Genomic DNA, 17,054 nt, shown 5'->3' on the forward strand with positions numbered 1-17,054 from the left:
ACCCCATGCTGTTTAAACGGGCTAGGGCAGATTTCTAAATCGGGAGGTAAAATTCCCACTGACCCTAGCTCCATAGTCAAGCTGAGTCTATTTTTGACCTTATCGTCCTTCTAAGACTTTCATTATGAGGGTCTCTCACTTTCTGAGGTTTTCAAACTTGCCCATTGACTAACGGCATACGATTTTGCCTTCCTTTATTTTCATGGGGAATTTTATTTTCCTCTCATCTTGAAATTTTCATATCCTCATGTTTGTAATTTTTTTTTTTTTACTGTTCTCTTTCTAAATAAACATGATTTAGGCTTTGAAATGAGTTATTTCTTTAGCTGCTTTGATTGGTATCTTACACTTAACCTCATGTATTTTGTCTGAGGACCGAGCTACAAGAGGCGAACCAAGCTTACCTTTAATAAAACCTGGTTACAGTTGTGGGTTCTTTTGTCACATCAGAAGCTTATTAGAAGCTTCAGTCTAGATTGTAAAATCCTTCGACTAGCCTGCTAATCCGTTTCCCGTGCTGTTATGTTACACTTCTATCCCCACATGGCACAGAGTTTATGTAGTTAATGTGCTGTAAACTACCCCAAAGTTTAGAGGATCATTCCTCAGATTGGCACGGTTTGGGTTTTGTAATACCTGACACATTAACTGTTTGCAATGTTTGTTGTCCTCTCGGGCTCAGAGGTTGATGGCACGGTTGATGTGGCTGGACTTGGTCCCACAGTGGTCACGAGAAGCTTATTTGGCACTTTGGAGGCTAGTAATTCAGACCATGTGTCGGTCTTAAGATCGCTTATGATCCTGATCCTAAAAATGTTTAGACCTCTTAACAGTGCTTTCTTCTGTTTATGCTTTATCTTAATAAAAATCGACTATTCGGTTTATCTTCTCCTTTCCAAAACTAAAGAGCTCTTTTTATACGATTGTCAATAAAATCGCCCCACTCAGGCAAAGGCGGTTTAAGATCAATTTTTTTTCTTAATGTGACCTCAGTTCTTCATTAGCTACCCTCACCACCAGACTCTCTGGGCCATGGCTACCCAGAGATAACACGTAGAAATGAGACCTTTTAGTACCTGGACATCTAATCCTCAGGATTGCTTGTCCGCGTCTGGTGTGCATGTTGTTGTGTATGCAGAGTACTTTTAACTATTTGTTGCAAGCCGAAGTTTGTCAGTGTGCGGAACCTCACTCTGAGAAGAGTTGACTAAAGGAGGCCAAATAGTTCCGACAAGTTGCAGCTCAGTGAGACTATCACTTTGAGGAAGAGTTTCAGGAAGTCACCTTTTTCCTTTTTTTCTACTAGTTATGTTTTTAGTTTTTTGACAAATCTTGCTGTTTTTCTTCTTCAAAACTTAAATCGAGCTTGCTGCAATCAATGTGTTTTCTCTTTGTGCTACTGGTTGTCCGCGATTACCCTGTTGACCAGCTTGTTGGCTTGGTGCCGCTGTCTGTGATCTCTCCAAGGTGGGGCAATCGCTGTTCCAAGTGGTGCCTGGTTCAGGTGTGCCCGGAGTCCCAGTATTCTGCCTCTCGGGGTAACTTTCAGGACACTCACTGGACATAATTTGTGTCTGCGAAAAAATCAGTGTGGACACACTGGGAATTTCTCTGCAGGTCTATTCACTCCTGGGTGAGTGAAATGGGTCTGCTTGAGATATGTCGACTCAGCGTTTATTGCTTCCGGTGGGTGGGGCATATTTGTTTAAATGTATTCGCTGCGTTGACGACCCTTTGAAGAGATGGAAGAGTTCCCTTGCATGCTTACCCAACAACATTACAACGCTATGGAAGCACGTTCGGTGTTATTCTGGGAGATTTTAAGGTAGTCCTGTGAGGGATTCACCCATAAATACTACAGGGAGATCTGATACCTAAAATCAAGGATTCTGATGGCATTTTCTACTCTGTTTCCCGCTCCACTTTCCTGAAGTAGGTTACTCCGAAGCCATTAAGAGGGCCAGGCTGTGGAAATAGGTTGCCTTAGAAATATTTTGGGCTACATTTTTAAATCTGGCATAGTAAAAATCTTCTGAATCCCTTTTTAAATTGTTTTTTATTATCCTTATTGGCTTTAAAGCTGTTACAATTCATTATCTCAATTCTGCAAGATAGCTTTTACAAGCACGTAACTGCAATTGCTTATTGAAAAATCGCTGTCTGTTTTTGATTCTCCTATTTTAATCCACACAAAACATCATACCCAGCTCTGAGCTGAGAAAAATAATCACATAGCATCTGTTATTTATTAGAGCATGACTGTATATCATCAGAAATATAATGAAGAGAACAAAATAAAGAATATAACCTTGACTGGCTCGCCTCATTGCATTGTTCAAACTATACACGACTTCCAGGGGTGTTCAGCGATTGTTGCTGATTCAGAGCTGGAGTGTTTGAGGAGCAGAGAATGCTGATGTGGAACATACCATGGCTAATGTGGGTAGGCAGTTGCTTATTGCACCGTATACCATATGTCCGCATTTAAGAGAGTTTAGCGTTGGCTTTAATTTAGTCTTAAAAGGCGAACATATCATCCCACAGGCCGGCGATAAGATTTTCCTGGAGCGGCTAGTCTTATGTCTTCAAATCTACAGCCTTTGCTTCAGCCCACTTCACAACTGTTCCATACCAGACAGTTTTCCTGGTGAGGGGTGGTGCTTTCTATTTCCTTGACTGGTTCTTCTGGCTAGTAAGAGGGCTAGGCCTCAAAATCTATTCTCTGCACTGCATGCGCTGGGTCACTTAAAGACACTCCAAATACAGCTCTCCAAACTGCAGAGGCCAGTATGATTCGTTATGGGCACGAGTCTGTCACTGACTTCTCTCCAGTAATGTCCTGCAGTTGGATAGTTCCAGAACATGTTTAATACCGGCCCGTAAGCATTACATTTGATCCTTACAGAGCGGACTCCTGTGCATATTCTGCCTCAACACTTGGGGGCACGTTTGCATGGTGTAAGTGAACTGAAGAATATACTGGAACCTGATGTTTTGAGAGATTGTATGGGAGTTTGATAGCAGCTTCTCTCACTCTTTCTGCGTCGAGGTCCTACCCACATTTGTCTCCCATCTTTCCCTCAGCCGACCGACCTATCGGTTTAAGATTAATTCCACCACCTGAGCCACAAGTTTAAGCTTCTACCCTTGCCAGAGGTTCATAATGCCGAGGAATGTGTGTTTGTGGCTCAGTGTTGATTATGCTCCAGAGTGAGTGGAGTGTGGAGAAGAGTTGCCTGTGGGTTAAGAATTACCCTGTGTGCAATCCGTAGTGTGCGGCCAATCTATCAAATGGAATGAATGGGGTCTCTTGAAATAAGTCCTCTGTGAATTGAATTCCTGAGTTCTTAGGACAACTGGAGTTGGTGGATCAGGTATGTGGTGAGGAAAATACATGGTTTGCATCACTTCAAGAGGACTGAAGCAGCGGTGTGGTCATGTATGGGCTGCAGTCCTTCGTCTGCCTATAAGTATTGTATGTGTTTAACCTAAACAAGACTTGCTTTTGAGTTTCAGACTACACTGGTGATGTTTAGGCTGTCTGTATTATTGGATCTTATATATATCTCGATCTCTCTCAGGTCGACGATTATATTTTGACTTCTCTGGAAGACCGCCAGGAATACGAACACATAGAGTATCTGGGTGGGCTTCTGTTGGACCATTCCTTTGTTAAGGTTATGTTGGTACTTCACGGGGGCACCGGTACCCACTTTGCATATAAGTAGAGGCAGTCTAGCATGTGTTGTTTTTAGGGGCCACACAAGGTGGTTATTGAGGGATTCTTAGCTTTTAAGTGCAATATTGCAGCCAGGTTGACAGAAAAATGGAAATCCTTTAAGATGGTCATATGTGAATGCATGTCTAAAATGTATGGCCCCAGATTGCAGATAGAAAGAGCATAGCAATCTAAATTGGGGAATTGGCTCACGGTGGGGCAAGCAGACTGGAAATGTCGGTGAAAACACCTGAGATACACTTGACATACACTGTCAGGATATCAGCCGAGGCTGCACAAAGAAAGGGTTAAAACTGGGTCCTTGATTAGGTACTTGATTAGGTGCTTAGATGGTAATCCTAGGTCTTGTGGGACAGGTTTGTGAAGTGGCGTTCTGATAAATAAAATCTTGCTATTTTATTTATTTATTCAGGAGTTTGTAGAGCGCATAGCTACCTCCAACTGAGGTGTCCCAGCGCTGAGGCAGTTGGCTGATTGACAGGTACGGGAAGGAACTAGATGTTGTTGAAAAGCCATGTTTTCAGGGCACGGTGGAATGTTGGTTCCGTCTCCGATAAGCGGATAGAGAGTGGCAGGGCATTCCAGAGTTTGGCAGTCCTGACCGCGAAGGCTCTGCCGCCTGTCCCTGCCTTATGAAAGCGGGGAATGACCAGGAGACACAGATGATTGGATCTCAGGGTCTGGGGGTGGTAATGTTGGAGTCTATCTCTCAGGTATGTGGGGCCAGTACCCTAGTAGCTCTGAACGCCAGAGTCTGAGCCTTGAATTCAATGCGCCTGATGACGGGTAACCAGTGCAGGTTCCTCAGCTGGGGGGAGATCAAGCCATCACATTTGTACTAACCACATGTTCAAGGGTGGGAACCTTTCAACAGATTGCTAGATGCATCAGATTCACAGAATAACAGCTTGAACAGGGTACCGAGGTGGTGTCCCAATTAATTGAAAACTCAGGACCTGATTACGTGGGTCGCAATTATGAGTTGTGATTTTTTTTGCGCATCTGATAATTTTTGGATGCGATAAATACCTCAACCTTCATTGCATTTTGGCAAATCAAACCTGCTGAAATTTTACCTGGAAACCATACATTAATTACCGTATCATGCAGACTGTGGTGCTTTAAATACCAAAATCTGATTAATTTTCCCAGAATATTGCAATAGGTGATATTTATTGCAGCTGATAAATAACAAATCCAGTGGTCTTGTCATTTAGCAGGTGCGATAAACGGCACCTATACCTGTGATTAGGTGCATTAGGTGGAACCCGGTAGCTTCAGATACCTAGAGCATCTAATGACACATACGACCGGAGGACATTGTCAGAGCAGCGTGGAATGGGAAGTGTAAGGATTAAAAGAATGTGCTGCTGGTAATACAGAGAATATCAGAGCAGCATATTGTTTGAATCCTTACACTGCTCATTACTGCGCTGACAATGTCCTCCGGTCTTATGTGGGTACCAACCCATATCAGCCAGGCTAGCTTGAATCCATTGGCTAAGTGAGCAAGGGATCCATGTCAAGGCCTACTCTGCCAACTTAGTGCGAACAAAGCAAACACTAGAAACCAGTCCCCGGATGCTTGTTTCCGTTCCAGGGAGGACCTGGCTTGGTAGTTCGGGATGGACTGTTCCCATTGGGCGCAGGGTCAAGACTGATTTGCATATGGTTGGGTCTAAAGTGGGATTGCTTAGTGGGTAAAAAAACAATGGATTTAACCAGATCTCTTGACTGGGGCTGAATGTTTGATTTGCCCTACATTCCGTCCATCGTCTGTGTCTTTTATTTTGCTGTGATCCGCATGTGCTTGGATTTGGAATTTATTATTATTATTTTATTGTTGATCCTGAGGTTCCAGCTTTCCAGAGCGGAGAGGCGTGTTATTCTAGTGTACAGTAAACTCTGATAGCATCATCCGCAGCCTGGGTGAAGGTTACTTGTGTGTCCTTGATCTTACCTTTCTCAGCCTGTTACTCCCTTTCAGGTTCACGTAATCTCAAGAGAATACTTGGCTCGTGTGTTTGAATACTTTTTGCAAGTATGTGTTCTCAGGTTTGTGGTTGCTCTTTAGTAATGCTGCTCACTAAACTGGTAAGGGATGTCCTTACTTGTTTCATATGCTGTTTTCTGTACATTGTTGTGAATTTTACTTCACATTATATTTAGTAATATGGAAATAAATACGAGTCGCTCACAATGGCCATCGAACTGTCCCACTCGCTGTAGCTTTGTTGTGATATATGTATCTATCCAGAGTTCTGTATAATATTGGTGACTGGCACGTTTGTGAAATTATATTGATCTTGGCCAAAATCCTCCTATTAGTTGTCTATTTAACCTAAACTGTAGGATGCATAGATTCACATGTACATAGGTAATTTGTTGTATAGTAATCCAGCATGCTGTACCTATTAAAATCATGAAAATATACTATACAGATTCAGAGAAGTATCAGAAATAGTAGGAATCCTCCCCCCCCCCCCCGCAAACCCCTCCTGGCATTATCTTAGGGACCCAAGAGGGTCTGACTTTGTGCTGAGCTACAGATGTGAAAATAGAATTGCACATTACATTTCAGACCATACAGAATTACGTGTTTTTTTCCCCTTCCCTCTAGGAATCTTCCCTCTAGGAATTTCTGGTTCCTTTTTGTATTGGTTTTATTCTTAAATGCAGTAATTCAGCTGCATTCGTTTGTCATTTCGTTGCATTTAAAAAATGCAAATTTGCTAAACCATTTTGGTCTAAAACTATTTTAATGAAAGGTAAGATCGTGAGAATCCTTACATTGAAATGGATGTAGCAATGGCCAGCATTTGGCTGGAATCTTTCGCCTGGAAAATAGTCTAGATTGTCAGCAATTGTCCCCCCCCCCCCACCCCCTTTAAAATATTCCATTTATAATGCTTTTTATAATGTTTTTAGAAAAACCTGAAATTCTAGCTCTGTCCGGAACCCCGACCTCGGAGCCTAGCCCACATCTCAAGCCTATCCTATCCCTGCCCTCACCCCGTCCATATACCTAGCCAAAACGTTAACTCGACCCCTAGCCAAGTCTTACTTTCTTACTGCTACTTTCACTTTTAAATTACTTAAACAGTGATTCGAATGACCCGTTCTTCTTTTTGGTACCTCTCCGTAGACTGACTCATCACAAAATCGGATGCTTCTCCTATCCCTGACACGTGTCCCCGCATTAACCCATACCCTCTGCCTGTACGTCACCATAACCTTTATCCTACCTGTAAACCTAAACCTAGCCCTGGCTCTCCTCCTCGTGTCCCTTGTTTTATTATCCTAATTCTGCTAAAGTGAATTTTTCCTTTTCTGTTTTACATTAAATATTTTTTAATTTAATATTTTCATTGAAATCATTTTTTCTTAAATGCACGGAGTTGAAATCATTCTTCTCAGTGCATTAAAAAGGGTCTTAAATGTTTCGGACCCCTTTGTCACGTGCATGCAAGGTTCTGTTATTTTCCCAATTAATGCATTCTCGAATATTCCATTGCCCTAACATTTGTGCCAGCAGCGCGCGCCTTTACTTCACCTCTGAATTGTGCATTCTCTGCATGCAGGGTTTCCTCTTACCCGCAGGAGAGCCATGGGAGTGAGAACATTAGCTGCAAATGAAGATGAATCTTCTTCCATGTTCTGTCCTCTTTTCTCTCCATTTCCTTTGTGCCCTCTTTTGTTATCCCGACCTTCTGTCCCTGAGATGGGTTTCACATTGCAATATTCAGACTCTTAGCAGGAGCAAATCTTAACAGTGACCGAGTCTGAGGTGAACAGTGCAGCTGGGTTCTGTGCTATTTTAGTGCCCTTCCTGAGGATGGCCCTCCGGGGAGGGTGAGGTGGGTCCGATGGTCCCTCGGATATCGCCCTGCCTAGCAGTCGGGGGCAGTCATTCATTACCCCTGCCTGCCTGCTAGGCAAGGCGCAAGTCCCAAAAGAAGAAGTGGGGAGGACTAAACAAGTTGTTCAGTCTCCAAGTGGCGTTATTTTATTTATTTATTTTTGCGTTTTTCTATAGCGCAGACATAACACGAAGGTGTCAGAGCGCTTCAAAATAAGAACAGAACTGATACATGAGAACATTACAAGTGAACAAATTACAAAAGCAAACTTTAAGTTACATGAGGCAAAAGTGACAATCGTGAGCCAACAAATACAAGAGGTAGCAAACGGTGCATTACAGGAGGAAAAGTGACATGTGTGCAGGTTACAAAGGCGTACAAAGTACAAGTAGAGGTAAAATACTGCAATTAATGGCAGACACTCCAGCACAAGAACAAACGTTACGTAGGCAATGGAGGCACTTCTGCAAGTATCGAAAGCAAACAAAAAGTAAGAGGTAGCAAACAGTGTGTTACAAGAGAAAAGTGACGTGCGCATGTTACAAAAGAGAACCAAACACAGGTAATGTGACTTCACAGCCCATGGCATCACTGCATGTGGCCTCCCATGAAGTGACCTGCCAGGAAGTGTCATTAGATATTAAGACTTCTCTCATGTTTAGCGGGTCTATCATGAGCACATTGAGATTTTGCGTCTGGGTTCTACCAAAAAAGTGGGGTAACCTGACGCAAGATCTGGATCTCAACTAATATTTTTTTTTTTAAACACTGCCACAAAGATATTGGCAACAAGGAAAAACATGGCAGTAGATCTGTTCCGCTTAATTGGTTGCGAGTTCTGCATTTTGAAATATCCTATCGGGTTAATGGACCTGCTGCAGAGATATTTGTGTGCCCAGTAAATCTCAGGGAATAATAAAAATGGAAAGATAATTCTTATGGTAACAATTTTGCTGCAGAGATCTGTGTGTTTTGTCTAGTCCCAGATTTGGAATCAAACCCATTATAGAAGGTTAATGCATCTCCTGTTAAGCACCTTATGTAAAACGCAGATTTTTATTTTATGTAGCTAGGTAAGCGGATTACTGCTTTTAACACTTAGATCCTTTAATTACTTTCTGTTTATATATTGTACTCCTGTTAAGCACATTATGTAAAACGCAGATTTTTATTTTATGTAGCTAGGTAAGCGGGTTACTGCTTTTAACACTTAGATCCTTTAATTACTTTGTTTATATATTGTACTCATTCTAATATAGCACAGTGAGCTATGGCGGACATGTGATTCCTACACCTTGGAACTCAATGTCTTGTGTAACACAACTTGTACATTAAGTTGCATACTTATATGATTTATAGTCCGTGTATAATGTGTATGTTACGTAAAGCGCTCTGATACCCTGCATTGGAATGAGCAGCGCTGTATCAGAAATAAACTAGTGGTGTCTAAATTGTTAATACCGGAACAGACCAACACATCTGACTTTCTAAGAGCGCGTACATATCTCTTATATACAGGGGCTGAACAAAGTCAAAAGCTGCCTCGCGCACATGTGAAGGGATGATAAGCTTTGAGCCTTTGTTTCCCCTCCTGTTGCATTTGCATCCAGTGTGAAGCTCAAGACCTCTCCCAGCCTTGATCATATTGGCCTCTTAACACTGGTCATTACCTTTGGCTTAGCTGGAGGTGAAAACCCCCCAAAAAAAGAGTCCCATCATGTGCTGCACGTTGCTGCTGGGAATGGAAAGCAGACAGCATGCTGGAGCTGCTGAACGTGTTATACACCAGGAAAATGCAGCATGTGTCATTGGGGCACAACTTCCCACGGTGGACGGCATCTGCCATGTGAAAATAGTGGGTAGATGTTGGGATCTAGGTCCTAGAACTCTGCTGTGTGAACGTTCAATGCGTGGAACATGATGCTGTGTGGAGAGTTCTTGCCTTGGCGGTTGCTGCCGGGGAGTTCCTGTTACTGACACGAATAAAGTGACCTCCTACCTTTTCCCTATGTGGAGCTTACTTCTTTTCACTGGCGACGATTGATGCCAGTTTCAGCCTCCCCATCGTTGGATTGATGTGCTGCGTTCAGCGATTCTGCTCTCCGTTGACCTTTTGGGACCACTGGTTCCTGTGTTTTGTTGCCACTGCATTTTCGGACTCGCTCTTCGTCCTCCTGCGGTTGTGGTAACTTTCCATGCATCCTGGGTGTCTGAATGTCTACCTGTTCAGAAATTGAGGTACTTTTAAGCTTTTAACCATCGTCACGTGATTGAGCCGCTCCTTGCTCGCGCGTCATCACGTTTTGCCTGTCTTCTGTCCATTCCGTTCTGCCTGACATTCACGCAACGTACTGACGTTGCTTGCGGACATTTTGTTGCTAGTTTCTTAGCAGCCTCGCTGATGCGCACAGCCTTGTATCTACACTGCGCTCAGCCTTGTTCCTACGCTCATTTTGCTGACGCGCACAGCTGTGTTATTGTGCATATCAACGTTTGCGCTTCACTTTTGCTGATGCGAACAGTCTTTTCTCGCAACGTGCACAATTTGGTTCTGGCGCACGTCATTGCTTGATATTTTATGCGCTGATGCACACAGTTTTCATCTCTTGTGCTCGACAGCGTCTCCTACTGTATCTCATTATCACTTATGTGCACAGCTGTAATTGCAAAGTGCACAGCCATTATTTTCACCATTGTGTGCACAGACTCATTATTATTCACTCCACTGTGCATCTTTTCTTGTGAGCATCTTTGTTGTGATTTGTTTGCTGTTGTTTTTCTTTCTGTATACATTTTTTAGGTAAATATCGATTTGGGGCAGCAACTCTCCCACGCTCCATTATGGAACGTGTTTTGGCACCTCCTCCCTTCTTACAGTCCGCTGGTACCCCTGCTGTGAAGTGGGATGATTGGAAGGACACTTTTGAAGCTTATCTTGAGGCAATCGACGGAGAGACTTTTACATCTAAGAAAGAGAAGGCTTTGTTAATTTATAATCTAGGTGCAGAAGGCAGGAGAGTTTAAAAAACTTTACCCATGGAATTAGTGAGCAATTTAGTAAGCGGTGGAGACAGTGGTGATTCCCTGTTGGTCGATGATTATGCTTCGGTCATCAAAACTTTGGATAAACGTTTCAGTCCCAAAAGAAACATTGTTCTTGAACGTCACAAATTTCTGCAGTGTGCTCAAACTCCTCGTGAATCTATCGATGATTTTGTAGCTGCGCTCAGAATTCTTGCAGTCAATTGCAATTATAGAAAGTTCAGAGATTAAATTTTTCGGGATCAGCTAATTGAAAAGACTTCCAACAAAAAAATCCAAGAGAGATTGTTATCTTCTGATGATCCTAATTTAGAAACTGCTCTCACTCTTGCCAGATCCATTGAACATTCTCAGTTTTGTGTGAAAGAAATGAGCAATCCTGCCTCTTCTACCGAAGTAAAGTTATTGAAATCCACTTCCAAACCCTCTACATCGCCTTCCGTTCATGTTGCTAAACCTTCTCTTGTTAGTGTTCCACGTTCCTCTCTAGTGACTTCTAACAAAACCAAAACGGAACAAAAGGATGTAATGTGTTTCCGTTGTGGTAGTACTACCCATCTTGGTAATTCCAAATTTTGTTTTGCCTTAAATTAGATTTGTTACAATTGTGGAAAGAAGGGTCACTACTATAGGATGTGCAAAGCTGCTTCCACCAAGAAAAACCCGGATCAAACTGTTAAAGCCATTGCTGATGACTCTGACGAAGAGAACTATGAATTACTTATGCTGTCCTCTTCATCGTCTCATGATGAAGACGTTATGGAGCTATCTGCTTTAGGCGGTGTTCACAACAGAAAATCTCCGTCTTGCAATATTTCTGTAAATGATACTTGCTTAAGTTTTTTAGCTGATTCTGGTTCCCGTTTTACTTTGGTTAATGCCATGGATTGTGACATGATAGGAAATGTGCAACTGGAACAATCCAGTATCAACATTTTTGCTTATGGTGGGAAAAGGGTTGAGGTCTTAGGGAAATTTGTTGCTAATCTTATGTTCAATTCTGATCATGCCACAGGTACTGTGTTCGTGGTCAAGGATGGGGCAAATTAATTTGGGATGAGCAAGGTGCCCTGAACATTGTGCTGGATCCCAATTATCCAGACATGGTAATTTCCCGCAGTGAGTTTTATGGATCTGTTCTTGGTTCATCTTCTGCTCACATGGTAACCCAATTAACTGGTGTCAAGTGGGAACACATGTTTCCCGAAGTTTTCGATGGTAAGTTAGGGAAACTTAAAGGTTTCCAACATCGGATCATTCTCAAGGACGGTGCTAAGGCTGTTGCACACAAAGTTCGTAAATTGCCTTTGAGTCTTCGTCCTGAACTTCAGAAAGAATTGGAACGTTTATGTACAGCTGGGGTTATTGAACCCATTGAGGGTTCCGAATGGCTCGCACCGATTGTTTTGGCACGGAAATCAGATAATTGTCTCAGGATGTGTGTTGATTTGAGACCTAAACAGTGACATCTGGGTCGATCGCCAACCGCTTCCCAACACTAACGAATTGTTAACCACATTAGATAGTGCTACATTTTTTACTTCCCTAGACATTTCTTCTGCATACCATCAGATTTATCTAGACACTTAACTTCTTTTGTAACCCCTGAAGGTGCTTACCGTTGCATCCGGATGCCCTTCGGCCTTGCCTCATCTAGGTCTGTTTTTCAAAGGTTGATGAAAAACTTATCTAAGGATGTTCCTGGGTTATTTTTTTCCAGGATGATATCCTTATTCATGGGAAGAATGAACATGATAGTCAAGCACGTTTTAAGTATCATCAGAGCAAGTGGGTTAACGTTGAGGGCTGATAAATGTAAGTTTCTGCAGGATAGTGTTGATTACTTGGGCCACCACATTTCTCATAATGGTATTGAGCCTACATTTAAGATTGAGGCTATCCAGAATGCACCCACTCCCACGAACAAGTACCAACTACGTTCCTATTTGGGGCTTGTGGAATATTATGCAAAGTTTGTCAGTAATTTTTCCACCAAGACTGCCTCCATGCGTAGTTTACTTATGAAAAATGTCAAATTTGTATTGGATGAGGATTGTCAAAATAACTTTGAATTGACTACGAATGAGATTGTGCAGCTGGTCCGCTTAAACTGTTTAAAATCAACGATTTGTGCATTATATCAACTGATGCCAGCAACGTTGGTCTGGGTGCTGTTCTTCTTCAAAAAAGAAGTGATGGTCGTGAAGAAACTATTGCCTTTGCATCCAGAACTTTGAGGGGTGTCGAAGGTACTTACTCAACCATTGAGAAGGAGGCCCTAGGTTTGTGGTGGAGTGTACAGCATTTTAAGAACTTTCTATGGGTCAATGAATTCATACTGAGGACAGACCACAAACCTTTGGTTGATTTATTCACAACCAAGGGCGGTGGTAGGGCTATGCCACGTGTCGCCAAGTGGCAATTTAGATTGCAGGAGTTTCGCTATCGTCTTGAATATGTGCCTGGTGTAAAGAATCATGTGGCTGATTGTCTCTCTCGATTGCCGCTCTGTGCTGGTAAGGATGTTTCTGAATGAGATGATTTAGAAATTGCCTGTGCAGTGTGTTCTTTGGAAGACACTGTGGGTTGTGCTCTTTCTGAGTGTGAGTGGTTAAATAACACTTTTGATGCTGTTGTAGTCATGAAAGTCCTTGACTATTTATCCGGTGTGTGGCCCTGTGATAAAGATTGTCCTCCTGAGTTGGTTCCCTACAAAAGAGTTAAAGACAAATTATCTGTTGTGGATGGTGTGTTACGCAGGGGTGGTCTGCTTGTGGTTCCCTCCTCAATTTGCAGGAGAATTCTGAACTTGGCTTATGAGGGCCATCCGGGCATTCGTGCTATGAAGCGTAGAGTTAGGCAAGATTTTTGGTGGCCAGCTTTAGACAAGGACGTGTAACACTTTGTACGTGATTGTTGTACGTGTGTTACTAGTGACACTGGAGTTGCTCCTTTTACTTTGCTTCGGGGAAGGGTGGCTGGTTCTAAGTTGAATAAGGAGTGGATGTCCAGATGAGTGGCTGATACCAGCAAGATGTCTGCAGTAACTGATGTTAAAGCTGCTGTTCAGTCGAAGTATGATGGGAGGCCTGGTGCACGTCATTCTCTGGATGTAAAGGCAGGTGATTGGGTGAGGATCAGAAAACCGGGTTTTGTTCGTAAAGGAGAGTCTCGATTTTCGTTCCCCAGAATGGTCTCCGATGTAAAGGATCAGGTGGTGGTGTTGATGGATGGTAGAGTCTGGAATAAATCTTCCATCTCCATTGTTCCTAAACCAATGGTTGACAAAGTTAACAAGAGACTTTGCACACGTCCTCCTTCTGTTAGTGCGCCCTCTGTTGCTCTTGGGAGGGATGGTAATTATGTTTCTCCTAGGGGATTGTCTTCCAGGTCGAGATTTTTGCCTGTTAAGTTCCGTGATTATAACTTGCAGTAGTATTGTATGTTTTTTTTGTTTTCCTTTTCTCCTCTTCACTTTTGTCTTTTCTTCTTGTTTTTTTTCGTTTATGAAGAGGGGGAGGTGTGTTGGGATCTAGGTCCTAGAACTCTGCTGTGTGAGTGTGAGTGTTCCCTGCGTGGAACATGATGATGTGTGGAGAGTTCTTGCCTTGGCAGTTGCTGCCGGGGAGTTCCTGTTACTGACACGAATAAAGTGACCTCCTACCTTTTCCCTGTGTGGAGCTTACTTCTTTTCAGTAGACCCCATCTATTTGAGTGCTGCTAGGGTTCCTCCTCCTTCTTGACCGTGCAGGTGGGATGCCGTCTGCCCAGTGAAACACAGGTCGGCCTGTAAGGAGCCGTACCGTACCTAGAGTATGGGCCCTCAGCATCTTTATTGCAGACTTGGCTCCCTACCGAGCCAGCAGCTAGCCCTGCGGCTACCGCACTTCCCATAGATTAGAGTTGACGGGAGGAAAAAACACGTTGTTGGATCTTTGATGGTTTACTTGTCATCAATCCTCGGCCTTGCCTCATGATCATCTCCGTTGGCAGGAGGAGGTGCACACTTGGACAAAATTGTGTTATCTTAGCTAATCAATTTATTGGTGCCTTGGTTCTGCCAATTTCAAGAGTGTTTTTAGAAACATATTGACCATCAATCCCAGTAGTTCTATTAAGGCGCATTTGCCAGGAGGAGAGTAGCTGGCACATAGTGGATAATTGTGTGTGCATGTTTTCTTCCAGGTCAATTAGGTTATGTAAATTGAATGGCAAATGTCTTCCTCTCTTGGGAGGGAGAAAGATGCCCCGACCTTCCACAGCACTGAGATCTGTTTAGTCTAAAGTCTGACCTTTCACTACCTTCACTGCTCTGGACGGTCTTGGTTTTCACAGTCTTATGCCCCCATATCAAAGTCTGACCCTCAGGTGCTTGCCTGCGGCTTCCTCTGTTGCTTCTCTGCATCGTCCTCTGTTGCTTCTCTGCATTTTCCTCTTTTGCTTCTCTGCATCCAAAGCGCTTTCCTCTTCTTTGAAGAAAGACTTCTCCTTTGTGCAGCATCCCGGTTGGACTGATCAAGCCTATTTTCACAAAACACAAAATAAATAAAGATAAATCCAGATAAAATTAGCAAAAAACAAATATGGTTAAATAGACTTAAAAGTAAAAAAAAATAATTACCCAAAAACCGGGAGCCCTAATAATATTCTATAATGCTATATTAAACCCTTTGGCTGCTGCTCCGTGGGGTTTCTCAACCACACTAAGGTTTTGTCAGTCGTGGTCTCTGGAGCCCCCAGCGAGGCTGGACTCTAGCACCCTTCCATGTCCTAGTACATCGGTAGTGTAGTGAAGGCCTCTGGGTGACCGCAGGTGATTGGACAGGGTCAGCTGGGGCCCTCACATCCCTGGGAGTACGCGGTCCTCTTCTATCTTGTACTGAAGAGATCAAAGCGCCCAGCTGGTAACTTTCTGGACAGTGTAGCGCTTGACCCTTCCCCTGACTTCTCCGGATATGACTCGTGTACAGTAACCGTCTGCATTTTAGACTGGGCTGGGCATAGTGTAGGAATCTGGCCTTCGTGGTAGGTGACGGCTCTTTAGGCGCTATATACATGGGTCAAGCGCCTTCATTCGAGGTGAACTGTGTAAGGATTGGCAGACATCAGCAGAGTGTATCCATGGATGAACATCAACGTTCATCCAGCACTAGTGTTGATTTATCTCGGTAACATGAACCCTCCTCGGTGCAGACTCATTCTCTATACCCTGCTAGGCGTCAGGAGATGTTCTAATTTCAGAAAATCCTATTTGTTATTTCTTAATTGAAATAACGATTAAAGATGTCTTCACCCCTCCCCCAATTTCTTATTTCCACCATTAAATATTTCACAGAATAAAAACGTGTACATTTCGCCTCTTAATACCTTTGCTAAGGTCTTTAATCTTTAAACTTAGCTAGAAGCGTACGGTTTATTACTCATTATTTCATTTTAACCATCATGGCGTCGATCTTGGTGGTCTGATGTACTGCAGCAGGCTGTGCTGTGGCGGGTGGGCTCTGCTGTGCTGCGACGAGCGGGCTTTGTTGTGGTGGGCTGTGGGCGGGTGGGTTGTGCTGTGGTGTGGTGGGTGGGCTGTGCTATGGTATGGCGGGTGGGCTCTGCTGTGGTATGGCGGGTGGGCTCTGCTGTGGTATGGCGGGTGGGCTCTGCTTTGGTATGGCGGGTGGGCTCTGCTGTGGTATGGCGGGTGGGCTCTGCTGTGGTATGGCGGGTAGGCTGTGCTGTTGTGCGGCGGGTGGGCTCTGCTGTGGTGCGGCGGGTGGGCTCTGCTGTGGTGCGGCGGGTGGGCTCTGCTGTGGTGCGGCGGGTGGGCTCTGCTGTGGTGCGGCGGGTGGGCTCTGCTGTGGTGCGGCGGGTGGGCTCTGCTGTGGTGCGGCGGGTGGGCTCTGCTGTGGTGCGGCGGGTGAGCTCTGCTGTGGTGCGGCGGGTCAGCTCTGCTGTGGTGCGGCGGGTGGGCTCTGCTGTGGTGCGGCGGGTGGGCTCTGCTGTGGTGCGGCGGGTGGGCTCTGCTGTGGTGCGGCGGGTGGGCTGTGCTGTGGTACGGCGGGGTGGGCTGTGCTGTGGTACGGCGGGGTGGGCTGTGCTGTGGTATGGCGGGTGGGCTGTGGTGTGGCGTGTGGGTGGGCTCTGCTGCTGGGGGTGTGCTGTGGCGGGCTCTGCTGTGGTGCGGCGGGCGGCCTCTGCTGTGGTGCGGCGGGCTCGGCTGTGCTGCGGTGCAGCGGGTGGGCTCTGCTCTGGTGGGCGGGCTGTGCTGCTGGTGGGTGTGCTGTGGCAGACGGGCAATGGTGTGGTGCTGCGGGCGGGCTTGGCTGTGGTACTGCGGGCGGACTCTGCTGCTGTGCGGCTGGGAGGCTTGGTTGTGGCGGGCTGTGCTGCGGCAGACGGCCACAACTGTGTGGTGCTGAGGC

At 44.5% G+C, this 17,054-nt stretch overlaps 1 protein-coding gene across 2 annotated transcripts in view; it reads left to right on the top strand.

Annotated features, from left to right (window-relative positions):
- Positions 1-17,054, top strand: part of SNX17 (sorting nexin 17) — a 214,892-nt gene that overhangs the window by 17,887 nt on the left and 179,951 nt on the right. The gene's annotated exons all lie outside the window — the stretch shown is intronic.

The sequence above is a fragment of the Lissotriton vulgaris genome, chromosome 6 (assembly GCF_964263255.1).
Source record: "Lissotriton vulgaris chromosome 6, aLisVul1.2, whole genome shotgun sequence".
Lineage (NCBI taxonomy): Eukaryota > Metazoa > Chordata > Amphibia > Caudata > Salamandridae > Lissotriton > Lissotriton vulgaris.